The sequence below is a fragment of the Alosa alosa genome, chromosome 24 (genome assembly GCF_017589495.1).
Source record: "Alosa alosa isolate M-15738 ecotype Scorff River chromosome 24, AALO_Geno_1.1, whole genome shotgun sequence".
Taxonomy (NCBI): Eukaryota; Metazoa; Chordata; class Actinopteri; order Clupeiformes; family Clupeidae; genus Alosa; species Alosa alosa.
Genome location: NC_063212.1, coordinates 22,582,552 through 22,592,551, shown reverse-complemented (window position 1 = coordinate 22,592,551; position 10,000 = coordinate 22,582,552). Strand labels below are relative to the sequence as shown.

The following is a 10,000-nucleotide window of genomic DNA, read 5'->3' as shown; positions in this document are numbered from 1 at the left end:
AGGGAATCCCAAAATAAAGAAGGGCAGACGCTTAAAAATGAAGATATTACGATCACATTTAGCAGACAGGCCTTGCAGCACCAAAGTGATCTAGTAGATCATATGGCAGCTATATTACAAAGGGATCACATTGTCCCCAGAGCAACTCAAAGTTAAGTGTACGACAGTGGAAGCCAGGAATTGAACCGCTTCAGGCTACTCGCCCCAGCCACACAGTACCACCAATTCCAGTTGTTTTTAACCACTACATAAACATGTTGTCTGTAAACATGGATATGGTTTTATGGACATAAAACATGTCGGTTGCCCCTGTGATTCGTCCGCGGACGATTTCACCCAATTCGCCGGTCATCAGAGAGCGCGGATGCTGTAGGAGAGCCAGTGGTGGACAGCGCACAACTCAGCACTGCCCAGGTATCTGCCTCCCCATTCACACCTCATTTAGAGGTGATTAGGTGAGCATGCACCTCACACATTGCCCACCTGGCTGCCATTAACACTGGGTTCACAGGTGGGCAGGTAACACACTGACACTCTAGGATTTCATGGGATTCAACCTACAACCTTGGGAGCGGTAGTCTGTTACTCTACCTGTTGAGCTATCGCATGCCTGTTATCAACCAGACTGCGGGTGGTCTGGTCTGTGAACAGTGGTGGGGGACAACGCGAGGGTTTGGGGGAATGGGATTTGTCAGACTGATTGGCAGTGGTTTTGCCAGATGGGGGGAGTCTCTCGTGTGGGTGGCTGGGAAGCAGCAGAAGCTTTTGCCTGTGTGTGTGTGTGTGTGTGTGTGTGTGTGTGTGTGTGTGGCGCTGACAGAACCTTTGTGCCTCCAGCTGTCTAAACAGACTACTAATCGAGCACTCTACCCAACTTCTGCACTTCTGTGACAGCCAAGTCCGTGATCTTCCACATCGGGAACCAGAGGCACCAATACCATTCCACCCAGAACCACCAGCGATGAAAGGAGAGTGTAAGAATATCACTACATGGTGAAAGCTAAAGGATTGTGGGGTAAAACTGAGGCCTTTTCAATAAGAAGGGTGTTCAGGAAATGACTCACACACACACACATGCTGTGTTAAACATGCAAAACACACACACACACACACACACACACACACACACACAAACGTTGCAAACATGCAAACACACATGTACACACACACACACACACACACACACACACACACACAGGGTGGCAGCATAGACAAGAGGCTCATATGTAGTGGATTATGAGGGCATGCACCACACAGCCTCCCGGTGTTTTACAACGGGCTCTGGGAACGCTGCTGGGTGGACCGCCGGCTTGGCACGGGAACGCTGCGGGAACGCTGCGGGAACGCTGCTGGGTGGACCGCCGGCTTGGCACGAGCTGTCCTGGGAATTACGGGAGCACCCTCCACTGTTAGAGTGAGCACAGAGGTGGGCCACCACCAGAGGGACCACCCTGAAGCAGAGCCCTCCAGGAGAGGGGAGGGGAGGAGAGGAGGGAGGAGGAGGGGAGGAGAGGAGAGGAGAGGAGGAGGGGAGAGGAGAGGAGGAGAGGGAGGAGGAGGGGAGAGGAGAAGAGGAGGGAGAGGAGGGGAGGAGGGGAGGAGGAGGAGAGGATGAGAGAGAGAAGAGGGGAGGGAGGAGAGGAGGAGAGGAGAGGAGAGGAGGAGGAGGAGGAGAGGAGAGGAGAGGAGGGAGGAGAGGGGAGAGGAGGAGAGGAGAGGAGGAGGAGGAGGAGGAGAGAGGAGAGAGAGAGGAGAGGGGGAGAGGAGAGGGGAGGATGAGGAGGAGAGAAGGAGGGAGAAGAGGAGGAGAGGAGAGGGGGAAGAGAGAGAAGAGGAGAAGAGAGGAGAGGAAAGAAGGAGAAAGAGAGAAGAGAGAAGAAGAAAGAATAGGGGAGGAGAAGAGAGGAGGAACGAAGAGGAGAGAGAAGAAGAAAGAAGAGGGGAGGAGAAGAGAGGAGAGGAAAGAAGAGGGAGAGAAAGAAGAGCAGAAAAGAGAACATGCAGAATAAAATTGAAAACTGAGAGAAAGAGAGAAGAGAGAGAAGGAAAGAGAGAGTAGCAAGGAAGAGAAGAGGAGATAGAGACAATGATGACAGGTAGGTAAACACACACACACACACACACACATATATATATATATATATATAGAGAGAGAGAGAGTTAGGCAAAGCTAGGCAAAGAAAGAGAAAGAAAGAGCTATAAGACAAGAACAGAATATGTGAAGTGAGAGATTGTGTGAGAGTGTGTGTGTGTGAGAGAGAGAGAGAGAGAGAGAGAGAGAGAGAGTGTGTGTGTGAGAGAGAGAGAGAGAGAGAGAGAGAGAGAGAGAGAGAGAGTGTGTGTGTGTGAGAGAGAGAGAGAGAGAGAGAGAGAGAGAAGAGAGAGAGAGTGTGTGTGTGTGTGAGAGAGAGTGTGAGAGACAGTGTGTGAGACAGACAACACACCAAAAGAGAAAGAGTTTTCTAAAAGACATCAATCTGTTTTCTAAAGGGACGGTCACCATCTGAAAGCCACTAGGTTGGAAACGTGCCAGTGAGCAGGAACTGCTCTTTTATTCATTGCCATAAGCCGCTAACGCATAAGAAACCCAACACCAGCTGAATTTAATTAAAGATATCAGAGCTGTGTGTGTGTGTGTGTGTGTGTGTGTGTTGTTTGTGTCTGTGTGTGTGTGTGTCCTTGTGCCTTGTGCTAATCTCGAAATAAGAAACCAACCACTAAGTGGGTTACATAGGTTTGTCCTGAGACCAAAGATAAATTAATTTGTTTTGCATTATGAGAGCAGACAGCAGGCAGGTTGAAGCTGGAATAAAGATTAACTTATCAAAAATCATCAAAAAGAGTGTGTGTGTGTGTGTGTGTGTGTGTGTTTGTGTATTTGTGTGTGTGTGTGTGTGTGTGTATTTGTGTGTATTTGTGTGTGTGTGTGTGTGTGTGTGTGTGTGTGTTTTTGTGTGTGTGTATTTGTGTGTGTGTTTGTGTATGTGTGTGTGTGTGTGTGTGTGTGTGTGTGTGTGTGCAGCTGTCTTTGCTGTGGTCATGTCATGTACAGTATGGAAGCACAGACTGACCTCTCTTCAGGTTACTAAAGATCAAATAAATAAATGGCGGCATCTTGTGTTCAGGTCTCTGAATTGCAAGTAAAAGTGTTCCATTTGAAGCAAAAAATAAATCTCAAACAATGTCTACTTCTGTTTATATCATAATACTGATAAATGTATATTTAGGTTAACTTGAACAACCACTAAGTCCAGGACTAATAACTGAATATAGTATCTAGAAAGGTAAGCAACAGTAAACAGCTGTTAGCAGAAGCTTCTGCCACATGACCACACAGGCCCTCTGGAGAGACACATAAGAAACACCAGTGGTCATGTGACAAGCTCTCCTTACATAGTGAACAAGCGCTGCAGTGGACCTTATCCACGCAAGGCTCTTTAGCCAGGTTTTATTTCCGGTGGAGGGTTAACTGTGTTGTAACGGCATCTGCTGTTATATTCTGCTCCTCACATCTTCACTCCGACACTGAATATCTTGTTTGCCCAATACTTAACAATTGAACTCACGCACATAAATGCTTCTACATCGTAACGTGCTGATTCACTGGGTGCAACACCCAACCGGGTCCATGTAGACACTAATTACATTAACGACAACGCCGGCTACAACACACCTGGCTCCACCGGAAAAAAATGAGCTGGCTTAAGTGTGTTCCATGCATAATGGTCCGTTGCAGCATGAAATCGCTGTGTTTTCTAAAATGTTTTAGTAGTGAGTATTAGTTAATACATTGACAGTTGGGAATTGAACCCATGACTTCTGCGGCAACTGCATGCTAGCCGAGCTCCTTAACCACTACAATACCACCATCACTGACATATAACATGGCCTCTAGTACACTACCACAGTCACTGACATATAACATGGCCTCCACTACACTACCACAGTCACTGACATATAACATGGCCTCTAGTACACTACCACAGTCACTGACATATAACATGGCCTCCAGTACACTACCACAGTCCCACACTTCCTGACCAATGTGGCGAAGTCATTTCATTCTGTCATTCTCTCAGAGGGAGTGGAAGATGTTTTACACTGTCCTGTCCTGAGTGTATGTGTGTGTGTGATTGTGTGTGCATGCGTTGTCAGTGGCACCCTGGTCTACACACTACAGACATTTCAGAACCTTCCACACACTATAAGCTCATCCATCACATGACATCCTGGCTCTGTGGACCTCTTTCTGTGCCTACTGTACACACACACACACACACACACACACACACACACACACACACACACACACACACACACACACACACACACACTCCCACTCCCTGACTCCACCGAGTTCACCTCTCTCTGTGTCCATGAGGCTGCACGCAGCACACTGGGGAACGCAAAGGAACGTGGAGAACATCAGGAACACACACACACACACACACAGAGTATGTAATATGTGGAACTGCAAATACACACAGTCACACACACACAAACACACTCAGAATGGAGTAGATTCCTTTGATTAGAAAGCGGCATGATGATGAGAGCATAAAACAGATGGAGAGATCTAGAGAGGACAGTCTTTGGGTTCCAGCTCTGGTTTAGACTCCAGCTGGTTGTTATTGTTTTTGCACGATTGCTATTTGCTTATTTGTAGTGTTCACTTGCCTTGCCTCGTGCTGAGTTAAAAAATGCAGTGTGAATGCAAATCGACCATCTGGGCTGAATTATTTAGCATTAATACCATGTTTCAGCGAAACAGAATCCGCTTTTTTAATGACGGCGGTTTGTGTAGTCATGTTCAAATCAGCGCTTGGCCCGGGGAGATGCTGAGGGGGACAACTCAACCTCATGCCTGCGCGCAGCTCAACAAGAGCTCAGAGTGAAGACAATTAGGCCAGAAACCATCCGATCCGCGCGGTAATGTCGAAGGGCATGCATGATCTAGTTGCAACCGCGAGAAACCGCAAGGCCAAAAATCATCCGACAAAGAAAACCGAAAAAGAAAGAAAGAATGAAAAAAAAAGAACATGCAGAGCCAGAAAAATGGATTTGCTCGACGCATGTGACATTCCACTCGCCTCCTAGTGAAGGGGCACTGCTTGGCGGTGCTGATTACAGAACCTGGGGAACGTTACAAACACAACAGGAACGTTTCTCAGAGGGGCACTAGCATAACGCAGCAGGAACGTTTCTCAGGGGGAACTAGCATAACGCAGCGGGACCTTTGCAGAGTCCAGCTAATTAAGGTCAGCGATGTAACTAAAACAGAACCTGGTCTGGTTTGTCAGCTAATTTTCTGTGGGGCTAATTCCGAAAACTCATGGGCAATATCGTTATCCATAATTTGGCTCAGCTCATGCCAAATGCTTTGAGAACCATACTTATCCAAGATACACACACACACACACACACACACACACGCATTACTTTGGCAGGTTCTGCTTAGTCATCTTGTTTTCGTCTACGATGAGGCCTTTCTGAAATCGGACCTTTCAAAAGGCTCCTGCGTTAGCTGCCTTCATCTTGGTCCTGAAAGAGCAGAGTCAGAGAAGACAAGCCTCCATCACACACCAGGACAAGCCTCCATCACACACCAGGACAAGACAAGCCTCCATCACACACCAGGACAAGCCTCCATCACACACCAGGACAAGACAAGCCTCCATCACACACCAGGACAAGCCTCCATCACATCACACACCAGGACAAGCCTCCATCACACACCAGGACAAGCCTCCATCACACAACAGGACAAGACAAGCCTCCATCACATAAAAGGACAAGCCTTCATCACACACCAGGACAAGACAAGCCTCCATCACACACCAGGACAAGACAAGCCTCCATCACACACCAGGACAAGACAAGCCTCCATCACACACCAGGACAAGCCTCCATCACACACCAGGACAAGACAAGCCTCCATCACACACCAGGACAAGACAAGCCTCCATCACACACCAGGACAAGCCTCCATCACATAACAGGACAAGACAAGCCTCCATCACACACCAGGACAAGCCTCCATCACACACCAGGACAAGCCTCCATCACACACCAGGACAAGCCTCCATCACACAACAGGACAAGACAAGCCTCCATCACATAAAAGGACAAGCCTTCATCACACACCAGGACAAGACAAGCCTCCATCACACACCAGGACAAGACAAGCCTCCATCACACACCAAGACAAGCCTCCATCACACACCAGGACAAGACAAGCCTCCATCACACACCAGGACAAGACAAGCCTCCATCACACACCAGGACAAGACAAGCCTCCATCACACACCAGGACAAGCCTCCATCACACACCAGGACAAGACAAGCCTCCATCACACACCAGGACAAGACAAGCCTCCATCACACACCAGGACAAGCCTCCATCACATAACAGGACAAGACAAGCCTCCATCACACACCAGGACAAGCCTCCATCACACACCAGGACAAGCCTCCATCACATAACAGGACAAGCCTCCATCACACACCAGGACAAGCCTTCATCACACACCAGGGGAAGTGCAGGAAAGGGGTTGACAGGAAATACAATGTGATTGGCTGATATTGAATATGGTGCAAAGTACCTGTATCAATATTTGTACAGTACTGGTATCGATATTTCTACCACAAAAAAATACATATTATTAGGCTAGTATAAAGATGCAATGAAGTTCTTGGAATATTTTTTCAAGGTGCAATTTAATCTAATCTGATGAGAACAAGAACAAGAAGGAAAGAAAAGGAAAGAGAGAAAGAGAGAAAGGGATGAGCAATAGATCACAGAGGGAGAGGAAGTAGAGAGGGACAGAAAAAGGGAGAAGAGAGAGAGATAGATCAGGAAGAGAGATAGATACAGGGACAAGAGGTCAAGAGGGTTAGAGAGAGACGAGAGATAAATCAGAAAGAAAGAGAAAGAAAAGAGAGAGAGAGAGAGAGAGAGAGAGAGAGAGAGAGAGAGAGAGAGAGAGAGTTGTGTGTAGCTCATCCATCAAGCGGCTGCTTCCTGGGAGGAAAAGCTCATCCACCAGACCCACGCCCTCCTGGGCCACGCTACGCTGATAAATCACTCACACACACACACACACACACACACACACACACACACACACACACACACACACCCTCTTTCTCACACTGCTGCCAACCTAACTTTCAACATCACCATGAGATGAGAGTGTAGCTAACTGTTCTTCAGAGCCCACTTCTACTAAACTACTCTGGACATTGTTTGGGGCCTTAGGGGAAGCCTAAAGGCCAATTTACAGTCCAGGCGACAAGTGTCGCTCGACAGAAACTAATTGCTGCCAGAATTGGAGGCTTTCATAGTCCAGCACCAGCACCAAATCAGAACGTCTGCTAGTTTCTATAACAACTTGGACATTAACGTTACATGTATAGTGCACAATATATAGTGGGGGTATGATGCACAATATATAGTGGGGGTATGATGCACAATATATATTGGGGTATGATGCACAATATATAGTGGGGTATGATGCACATATATATAGGGGGGTATGATGCACAATATATATATATAGTGGTGGTATGATGCACAATATATACAGTATATAGTGGGGGTATGATGCACAATATATATATAGTGGTGGTATGATGCACAATATATACAGTATATAGTGGGGGTATGATGCACAATATATAGTGGGGGTATGATGCACAATATATAGTGGGGGTATGATGCACAATATATAGTGGGGGTATGATGCACAATATATAGTATATAGTGGGGGTATGATGCACAATATATATATAGTGGTGGTATGATGCACAATATATACAGTATATAGTGGGGGTATGATGCACAATATATAGTGGGGGTATGATGCACAATATATATATATAGTGGTGGTATGATGCACAATATATACAGTATATAGTGGGGGTATGATGCACAAATATATATATAGTGGTGGTATGATGCACAATATATACAGTATATAGTGGGGGGGTATGATGCACAATATATATATAGTGGGGGTATGATGCACAAATATATATATATAGTGGGGTATGATGCACAATATATATATAGTGGGGGTATGATGCACATATATACAGTATATAGTGGGGTATGATGCACAATATATAATATATAGTGGGGTATGATGCAATATATAATAGTGGGGAAGATGCCATAATGATGATTGATAATATGGGAAGTCCAGAAAGAGGGTCTGAAAAAATGTATTTTATTTTCCCTTAAAGCGTTGTGGACACCGGCGCCGACATGAGCGTGGCGCACTCCGCTTTCAACATTCAGTTACTAAGACAACACTGTTCTCAATACAACGCTGCACACCGGTGCTGAACTATGCCGCCACCTGCGCTGGTGTGTGTGTGTGTGTGTGTGTGTGTGTGTGTGTGTGTGTGTGTAAACTGTTAGAGATTGTGAGAGAGAGGCCCACTGGGCTTCCTGAACGTCCTCCTTGTGTCGTGTGGCACACTGAGAGAGGAAGGACACATTTACAGTGATTAACGACGAGGTCACTTGAGGTCAGAAGCCAGATGACCCCCAGTGTGTTTGGGACAGACACACTTCATGTGGCTTTTACAGGAAGCAGGAAGACAACAGGCATGTCAGAAGCTTACGGGGCACAATTCCTCTGGGCAGCATGGGGTCATATAGAGCTGATGCTGAAAGGTTAAAGGTCAGCCTACTCTACCTCCCTCTTTCAAGTCGTTTTTCCCCCAGCTATTCCCCCAGGTACAGTGACTGCAAAGAGAGAGAGAGAGAGAGAGAAAAAGAGATAGAAAAAGAGAGGGAGGGAGAGAGAAAGGGAGGGAGAAAAAAGAAAAGCAAAGTTTAAAAGTAAAAGTGACTGATATTTAGCAGCTGCTTTTGTCCATGGACTTGCAATGATGGATTTGGGGATCGATTGACACACACACACACACACACATGTTTAGGGGTCGACTGACCAATTTAGCCCATGATCTTACTGCTGCTCCACCACACCCAGAGTGAGAGAGAGCGGGAGAGAGAGAAAGAGAGAGGAAGACAGAGAAAGATAGAGAGAGAGAGAGAGAGAAAAAAGAAAAAAAGAGAGAGAGAGGGAGGGAGAGAGAGAAAGTCTGGATTCTCCTGAAATGGCATCAAAAGGCAGAGGAAAAAGTCAATGTGAAAGAAAGCAGACCACTGCTTTAGTTTTGTAAAGTGTAGCAGTATTCCTTTAGTGGTTTGCTTTGTATAGTATTGTAGCACTGTTTTTGTGCTTTGTATAGTATTGTAGCACTGCTTTTGTGCTTTGTATAGGCTTGTAGCACTGCTTTTGTGTGTCTTTGTGCTTTGTATAGGCTTGTAGCACTGCTTTTGTGTGTCTTTGTGCTTTGTATAGGCTTGTAGCACTGCTTTTGTTTTTAGAGTTGTAGCACTGCTTTTGTGCTTTGTATAGAGTTGTAGCACCGCTTTTTGTGCTTTGTTAGAGTTGAAAGCACTGCTTTTTGTGTCTTTGTTTAATATATTGTAGCAGTGCTTTGTGTGTCTTTTGTTTTGTTTTGTATAGATAGCACTGCTTTTGTGTGTCTTTGTGCTTTGTATAGGCTCAGGCATCCTGCTTTTGTGTGTCTTTGTGCTTTGTATATGGCCTTGTAGCACTGCTTTTGTGCTTTGTAGAGTTGTAGCACTGCTTTTGTGCTTTGTATAGAGTTGTAGCACTGCTTTTGTGCTTTGTATAGAGTTGTAGCACTGCTTTTGTGTGTCTTTGTGCTTTGTATAGTATTGTAGCAGTGCTTTTGTGTGTTTTTGTTTTGCTTTGTATAGAGTTGTATCACTGCTTGTGTATGTTTGTAGCAGTGCTTTTGTGTGTTTTGTGCTTTGTATAGATTTGTAGCCCTGCTTTTGTGCTTTGTATGGAGTTGTAGCACTGCTTTTGTGTGTCTTTGTCCTTTGTATAGTATTGTAGCAGTGCTTTTGTGTGTTGTTTTGCTTTGTATAGAGTTGTATCACTGCTTTTGTGTGTTT

At 45.8% G+C, this 10,000-nt stretch overlaps 1 non-coding gene and 1 pseudogene across 1 annotated transcript; both read right to left on the bottom strand.

Moving 5' to 3' along the window:
- Positions 1-10,000, bottom strand: part of LOC125289316 — a 233,897-nt pseudogene that overhangs the window by 125,985 nt on the left and 97,912 nt on the right.
- Positions 295-428, bottom strand: LOC125289963. The gene has a single exon (XR_007192731.1). It is a non-coding gene; the product is annotated as a small Cajal body-specific RNA 8 (non-coding RNA).